The following is an 8,215-nucleotide window of genomic DNA, read 5'->3' on the forward strand; positions in this document are numbered from 1 at the left end:
CGTCAACTTCTTAGAGTATTAATCAATTATGTTGACACAATGGGCACTTGATCTATGGTAGAATGAATATACCCTTAAGTCCTCGACTCTTAATCCTAGATATCAGGTGAGAGACTCGTCCTTCCATATTGGAAAGAAATCAAACTTCTTGATGGCCCTCATTGACTTGGTTTGTTTGTTCACAAATTTCATACTTCATGCCTCTACTAGAAAGTCTTGGTGGCAAATTGAACCTCCATAAGAAAAAATGAAGGTTTTCAAAAAGGCATTCTTCAATTTTAAAAGTTAAACATGTAACTAATTATACCGATTAATCTCCTAGTGTGTACATTAAAACTATTATTTTTCACTGAACCAGAAGTGGTAGTTACAGTTTGGGAGCCGTGGTAAGTCCATTCCATATGAAAATATAGCTCGACTACAACATGGCAACGTCTATACAGCCACGAAAATGCATTTTCTTACGAAAGAGAGGACTTACAAATCTTTTTTGAAAAGTTACAAAAAGCAATGTAAAGGAAGTGCATTTTCGGGGCCTACAACAAATCGACTCCTTATTCTTCTGCCATCTACCAGATCGTATATCATCGTTGGGTCAGCAGAAAAGACGCCACATACATCTAGAGATGTCTCTGTCTTAGTTCATTTGCAGTGAACGAGGACCGATTGCATAATAAAAAAAGTTTTTGAGATCAGTCTAAGCAGCAAGAATGAGAATCGATGTGGAGCTACAGGCGAAATCCTAAAGAGAAACCCGAACACTGTCTTCATTGATGTCAGCGGGGTAAATTCAATACATCGATTGCTACAGAGATCTAAATGATCAATCCCTACAAAGTCCATGGGATGGAGCCCTTTGTGTCAAGGCGCAGCTTTCCAGAGTACATCCCTGCAGCCCATTCTCTATAAATAATGTTCTTTTAACTGCAAATTTAGGTTGCTTTGCTAATCTACTGCTTGCAAGAAAATGTAAATGTCAAGAAAGATACCAAGGAATTGAAATATTCATTTATTTACCCTAACGAATGATTCAAGTAGAGCGATGCTTTCTTAATGGATTTTACAGAAAGTTATTCCTGTAATAACAGTGTCATTCACACTTCTCATTATACTCGTTGATTCTCTGGCTTCGGTTACCGAAGTTTCATCCATGAAAATAATGATGGATCTGCAATAAGCTCTACGAAAATTGATCAGGCCAACTAATGCATGTCTTAAGTCATCTAATTCCCCCAATAACATGATCTTTTCCATAGAGGTCTCCAGTTTGAGAGCTGGCCAAGTCAGTGAAATTCATGGAACCTTGCTAAAATAAAGAAAACGTAATTTGAGTAAACAAGAAGAAATTAGGGTTTGGACCTGCAACTTTGGTCATTTTATTAACCTCCCTACGAAGTTGTATGAATTCAGAGAATATCAAGGACTCTGTCATAGTTACTTGTGAAGAATGCATATCACTCTTCAGAATACCCAAAAATCCAGGCAAATATTTCTTGCTATATTGGAAATCAAGCAAATCTGATGTTCCCTTTAATATGTTCACTGGATTTCTTCTGTCCAGTAAGTGTAGACTTTCCAGCCCTATTAACTCCCATCATAACTGTCAGAACCCCTGCTCTAAACACTTCAGTCACATCCTACAGTAGCCGATCTTCTAACAGTTACACCTTGTTCAATGATTTCCTTCAGGTATTTAAAGGCAAACACTCTGAATTATCATCAAATACAGGGTTAAAAAAACTATGGGACTGCATGGTAGACGTTATAGTTACAGATGACAAAATCTTAAACAAGCGTCTCGTTATCACCAGGGCTTTCAATCCATATATGCACCGTTGGGGAGGACCAGTGGCCCAAGGGCTACCACTTGAAAATCTTCTCTACAAATAAAAGATTATGTAGTTTATAGTACTTATTTTAAAAACCTTATTTAGATGACCTCCGAGATGCCCTCGAAACTCCTTATGCTATAGAGCAATCCATTGACAATCTCTCTAATGCTTTTTTTGGTCATTAAATCAATATTTTTACAGTTTAGTTCTAAATTCTAACTCATATAAATTCATGACGGAAAATAAACACAGTGAATAACCTGCCTCAGTGAATAAGAAAACCTCCAATTATGAAAATAGATAAGAAAGCAAAATATGATACACGTATGGGTACCAGTTTTGCCCTGCAAATTGCTTCTCGCATATGATTTACAAGAGACAATATAAGAAACTGCCTGAAAAATCTCCATGACCAGTGATACTCGAAGATGTAAAAGAAGGCAATAGCATGATATGTTCCCAGCATACTATTTAAGAACCCAGGAAACCCCAACCATTAGAGTGCATATATCATGTGACATCCCAATATCATAGGTATAAATACTAAACAATCATTATAGCAACTGTAAATGAGTACTCTCGGCTTTCGGAGAAAATTTAATTCCATAGCAACATACAGTCACCCAAGAAAAGACATCCACAACTGACAAAGGAATGTTCAATAATGGGGCTGGAATGGTTAAAGTCCACGCAGGAAATAGGAGGAGATCTCGCTTCTTGAAGAACATAGGTGTATGGTAGTTCAGCAGTGCCAGTATACTCTTTTCTTTGATGCATTTGGGTTTTCAGGAATACCCTAAAACATACATATGGATATGATTCTTTCATATGAATATTAAGCATATCTTTATTAGGTGAATATTGAGTTGTTACACAAGTTCATCTTTAAAGTGGTCTACTGACCAAAATATATTATCACATACATCATCAGTTTGAAATGTAAGAATTGACAATAAACACAGCACAAGAGATTGATCCAACATCCCACTGTTCGCTTCATACATCAGTAATATGATTAATAATCATTTCTTTAAACAGATTACCTGTATGCCCAAAATATAAAAGTACATTTCATATTCAATGCTTTTGATCAATAGGTTTTACAAATAGAAGGCTTTCTATGTACATAACGATTAGGCATGGTGCCACAAACTTGGAGAGATCTGAACCCTTTGTAAAAGAAATGTAGATAATATCAAAGAATAAAAACTCACAATCTTTATTTCTAAATTTTATTTGATTTGTGTACATATATAGTTCATCAATATCTATACTGTACTTATAAATGGCTGAAGATTATACGCCGTCATCAAAAAAAATTAAGTGTTATAAAAATTACACTTCATGATTACATCACTTCCATGATATTCTACACTTAATAAATTTTAAATGTTTCTCTGACAAGAAAATAATTAAGACAATACAAGTTAATAGTTGCTATCAAGTTGCTTGCAAGGAGCTAAGATGTAGATGTAGACCAATTTTCATCTATGTTTGAACTAGCATTTCTTGGACCACTTGTATGCTCAAGAAAAGGAGAGATATCTATGGGCAATTGAAACGATCGAGTACCAAGAAATATCCTTGATATTATTTCCAATCTTTCAACTATCTCCATCATATTTGGGCGTTGTTCTGGTATCTCCCTTGTGCAAGCCAACCCCACTTGTATGAGTTGAGTAAGACATGACAATACCACTATTAAATCTGATTCATTAACATCTTGAAGCAGGTTGTTGTCCACCACTTCTGTGATTTTATTTGGAAATGTCATACCTACCCATTTTGGTAGATTGATTCCCTCTACAAACATGTCATTTGTAGGTCGTCTCCTTGTCATGAGCTCTAAAAGTATAATTCCATAGCTATACACATCTCCTTTTGTTGAAACATTTCCACCCAAACCATACTCTACAATACAATACTACCTCGTATGAAACATTTATACTATTTATATAAAATCCACACAATGATGATTTTACTGTAATCATTTAAAATTTAAATTGAAATCCATACCTGGTGCAATGTAGCCTATAGATCCTTTGAGTGCATTTGTAGAAGTTAAAGAATCCATTGAATTCCCATAAAGGAGTTTGGTAATTCCAAAGTCTGCTATATATGGAATCATATCATCCCCTAACAACACATTATTTGGTTTCAGTGAATGACTTGCACAAAGCAATAATGATGTAGATATGCCATTCCATGTGCTATCTCCTTTGCTATTCCTAATCGGTCAATGATATTTAATCTGCATTCATCTACGCCCTCAGAATATAGCCATCTATCCAAACTTCCATTTGACATCAATGGAAGAATTAGTGCTTTAAAATCAGAGCGGGAAAATGCCGAAATGATTTTGATCACATTATAATGTCTGACTCTTTTTAGCACATTGCATTCTCTGTTAAAACTTTGGAGAGCATTTTCATCTTGCAAATTGAAAACTTTGACAGCAATACTCGTCTCATTGTTAAGAATCCCTCTATAAACAGATGCAAAACTACCAACTCCTAATAGATTGGATTGGCTAAACCCACTAGTTGCATCTTGAAGTTCTTCATATGAAATTCTTCTAAGCCCAACGTTGAACTTGAGATCAACAACACTTTCATTTGTATGTCTCCTTCTGTAGAGAATTACCAACAATGCAACCAACATGAAGATTGCAATTCCAATAACTGCTGGTACTATCCCCTTTTTGAAGACTGATAACTGTTGTTTCTGTTTCAAATCAGAGCATGGCTGCAAATTGATCCATTTGCCACAAAGTTTGAGATTTCCCATAATTGCTGACTCGTTAATTGTTGCAAAAACTCCTTCCATTGGAACCACTCCTGCCAATCTATTTGAAGAGAGATTGATATGCTTAAGCATTTTCATCGCTTGGAAAGGCATTGGAATTGCTCCTGACAAATTGTTATTAGAGAGATCAATGTCTTCAAGGTTTTCAAGTCTTGTGAGTGACATTGGAATTGGACCATCTAATGCAGGAGCATCTTGGTTTTGCTTGGTGGCTACTTTGGAGTTCATGGGAGGAGGCTCGGTAGTTGCTTTGTTGGATGCTTGGACTGGTCCTTGGTTGCTCGGCATGGTCTATGGTTGCTCGGCATGGTCTTGGGACTTGGCATGGTCGTTGGTCACTCGGCATGGTCTGAGAGGAGCTCGGCTTTGCTTAGGAATTTGGTTCCTATTGTAGTATGTGTATCTAATTTTCTAAAATGAGTTGGAGGATGAAAATTTCAGGGATGGAAGAGGGCCTAGACTTCTACCTATGGTTCAAAGCTCGAGTTCTAATTCATTTGGAGCTAGGAGATATCGTTATTTTACCAAGGCATCGATTTTGGGAATTTAATTGTTGTAGGAGGCCAACTTTGGCATTTAATTTATGTATTTGTATTTAATTTGTGTTTTGGGCCGACCTGTGGCTTAGATTGGTATAAGTAGGGGTCGTGGAGAAGTCTTTAGGCATTAATCATCCATGGAGGAGAAGTAGAGGAGCTTGGAAGAGCGAATTTTGAGAAGAGCTAGTAGCTGTGGCTTGGAAAACAAGGAGATTGCTTGGTGGGCTTGCGAGCACAAGTTGAGATCTTCCTTGTGGGTTTCTACCAGAGTGTGGATCTGGACTAGCTAGGGTTTGGGATTGGATCTTGAGGGATCTTGTAGAACTATTAGTTGCTTTGTATTTGGCCATACAAGGGAAGGCCTTACAGCCCGGCACATTGCATGTAATAAGTTATATTTTATGAATATATTATTGTGATTTGGTATCAAATCTTGCATTGTTGCTTCTTGTTATTATGTTTCCGCTGCATGGTTTTATAGCAGGGGGCTAGGACATCTCCTTTGGGGATTCTCTTGCCTTGCACTGCGTCACCATCAAATGAATTCCATGAAATATTCAAATATTGCAAGTTAGTGCAACTTGATAGAGCAACTGGGATTTTACCTGAAAAGTTCTTCTCAGACACATCTATAGCTTGTACCATTGCCATACTGCTAATTTCCAAAAGAGAACCTTGTAATGAATTTCCAGAAATGTTGAAATAAAATTGCAGATTTTTAAGACCTCCTAATTCTGGGGGTATATTTCCTCTTAGCTTGTTTTGAGACAAGTCCACTAGCTCCAATGTTTGACAACTTCCTAAACTGGCAGGTATTGTTCCTGATAGTTGATTGCGATCAAGACGAAGATGTCTTAGTTGTGGGAGGCTACTAAGACTATCTGGAATCTGCCCTGAAAGCATGTTTTGACTTAGGTCTAACAACCCAAGACTTTTTATCTGCCCCAAACTTTTTGGAATACTCCCATTTAAAAAGTTTTGGTCTAGATATAATCTTTCAAGATGTTGAAGTTCACCGAGCGAGGATGGAATAGTTCCTTTGAAACAATTGCCAGATAAGGCTAAGGTTGAAAGCATCGTGAGATTACTAATGCCACTTGGTATGCTTCCCTCAATTTTATTAGAAAATAATAGTAAATTGGAAAGTTTGTTTGATAGCTGACTAAAAGAAGAGGGTAAAACGCCAGTTAGATAATTAAAAGATAGCTGTATGTCCTCTAAAAAGGAGCAATTAACCAAGGTTGTTAGAACAGATAAATCACCGCTTTTGCTTACAAGATGATTATCTGCTAAACTAAGCCTTACAAGTTGGGGTAATTTGCCAAACTCCAAGGGAATTGTGCCACTGAATTGGTTACTCAAGAAATCAAGATTTAGAAGTTTAGTGCAATTAGAGAGGGAACATGGGATTTCTCCAGTGAGTCGGTTTTTCCATAATAACAGTCGTTGCAACTCTGATAATTTGCTAAATTGCCAAGGAATGGGACCACTTAACTGGTTCTCATAGAACGTCAAATTCTGGAGAAGAGTGCAATTGGAAAGGGCAGCAGGAATCACTCCTCTCAAGTTGTTGGCATGAAGAAAAAGATGACCGAGTTGAGTAAGCATACCCAATTCAACGGGAATGCTGCCATGAAGTCTATTGTCATCCAATTCCAAAGACGTTAAAGAAGACAAGTTTCCTAGAGAGGGTGGGATTGAATCTGTCAGTTGGTTTCCTCCTAAATAAAGGATTTCCAAATATGAAAGAAGGCCAAGTTGAGAGGTAATGCTACCGCCGAGATGGTTATCTGACAAACTGAGAATTTGTAAAGATCGACAGTCTGCTAGAGTGGACGGAATGAAACCTGTCAAGTTTTTTACATTAAGCACAAGCACGCCCAGTTGAGTAAGCATTCCCAATTGAATAGGAATGCTACCACTTAGTCTGTTAAACCCCAAATCTAAGTATGATAAAAAGGAGGGATTTCCTAGAGAAGATGGGATTGTGCCTGTTAATTGATTTCCCCCTAAATAGAGGGTTTCTAAATATGAAAAAACGCCAAGCTGGGAGGGAATGTTACCACTGAGAAGGTTCCCAGACAAATAGAGATCTGTCAAATACTGGCAATCTCCCAGAGTGGGTGGAATGGAGCCTGTTAAGTTGTTATTATCAAGCATAAGCATTCTGAGTTCAATAAGATTGCCCAATTCAACAGGAATTCCACCATAGAGTTTGTTTTCGTCCAAATTCAAGTGGGTTAAATAGGTGAGGTTTCCAAGGAAAGGAGAGATAGGGCCAAGCAAAGACATACCCGTGAGTTTTAAAGAAACCACACGCTGTTGACGAGAAGAGCAGACGACGCCGGTCCAATTGCAGAGGGAATAATGGGGAAACCAATCTTGCAAGGAACTTTGGGAATCGAGGGAAAGTAAATGCTTGAAATCCAGCAGAGCTTCTTGATCAGAGTAATAAGAACGAATAGAAGAATGACAGGAAGGCAGGGCAGAGAGAAATAGGACACAAACTAAGACCATCTTCATTTTCATTTTCATCTGTGTTGAGACTAGGAACAAGTAACCGAGCCTATGTGTTGTCTCCAGGCTCTTGGAAATCTTATTAATAAGCTTGGAAACCATGGGTTACAGTGAGGAGTGTTCTGTTTTTGCCGGCCACTTGCAGGGCAAAGTCTACAAGGTCAATTGTCAGTTTCTGAACAGCACAAGGAAATGGCGGGGAAAAGGGCGAAGTGTTTACTGTAGTCAGAAAAATGTGGTCATCTTCGTTGCCAGAGTGCAGAAATATTTACTTAAATTGCATGGTCAATCTTGATTTCGTGCGCTTACCAGAGACTGAGACGTTACAGCTACGCAAAGACAAATTTTGGATAACTCAAAGATTGGTGGGGATGATGAGGGTATCTAAAATGGCACTTTCTCAGCGTGCAAACAAATTTGCATTGCACACAGTCAAATTGAATATTTGGCTTGCATAAACTACTAATTCAAGTCCTTATTTGCTCAGTCAGCGTACACCAACTTATATTGAATATCTGGCTT

The 8,215-nt window shown here is 37.7% G+C and overlaps 1 long non-coding RNA gene and 1 pseudogene across 2 annotated transcripts; one reads left to right on the forward strand and one right to left on the reverse strand.

Annotated features, from left to right (window-relative positions):
* Positions 1-649: 649 nt before the first annotated feature.
* LOC149556760 (uncharacterized) lies at positions 650-5,607 on the forward strand. The gene is made up of 2 exons (XR_016364781.1): positions 650-881; positions 4,826-5,607. It is a non-coding gene; the product is annotated as an uncharacterized LOC149556760 (long non-coding RNA).
* Positions 3,142-7,927, reverse strand: LOC149556761 (uncharacterized; annotated as a pseudogene). Its single transcript, XR_016364780.1, has 3 exons — positions 5,710-7,927; positions 3,849-4,816; positions 3,142-3,743 (listed from the first exon to the last, which is right to left on the reverse strand). The product of XR_016364780.1 is annotated as an uncharacterized LOC149556761 (transcript).
* Positions 7,928-8,215: the final 288 nt, after the last annotated feature.

The sequence above is a fragment of the Cupressus sempervirens genome, chromosome 5 (assembly GCF_028749045.1).
Source record: "Cupressus sempervirens isolate cs-2001-9-10 chromosome 5, ASM2874904v1, whole genome shotgun sequence".
Classification (NCBI taxonomy): Eukaryota; Viridiplantae; Streptophyta; class Pinopsida; order Cupressales; family Cupressaceae; genus Cupressus; species Cupressus sempervirens.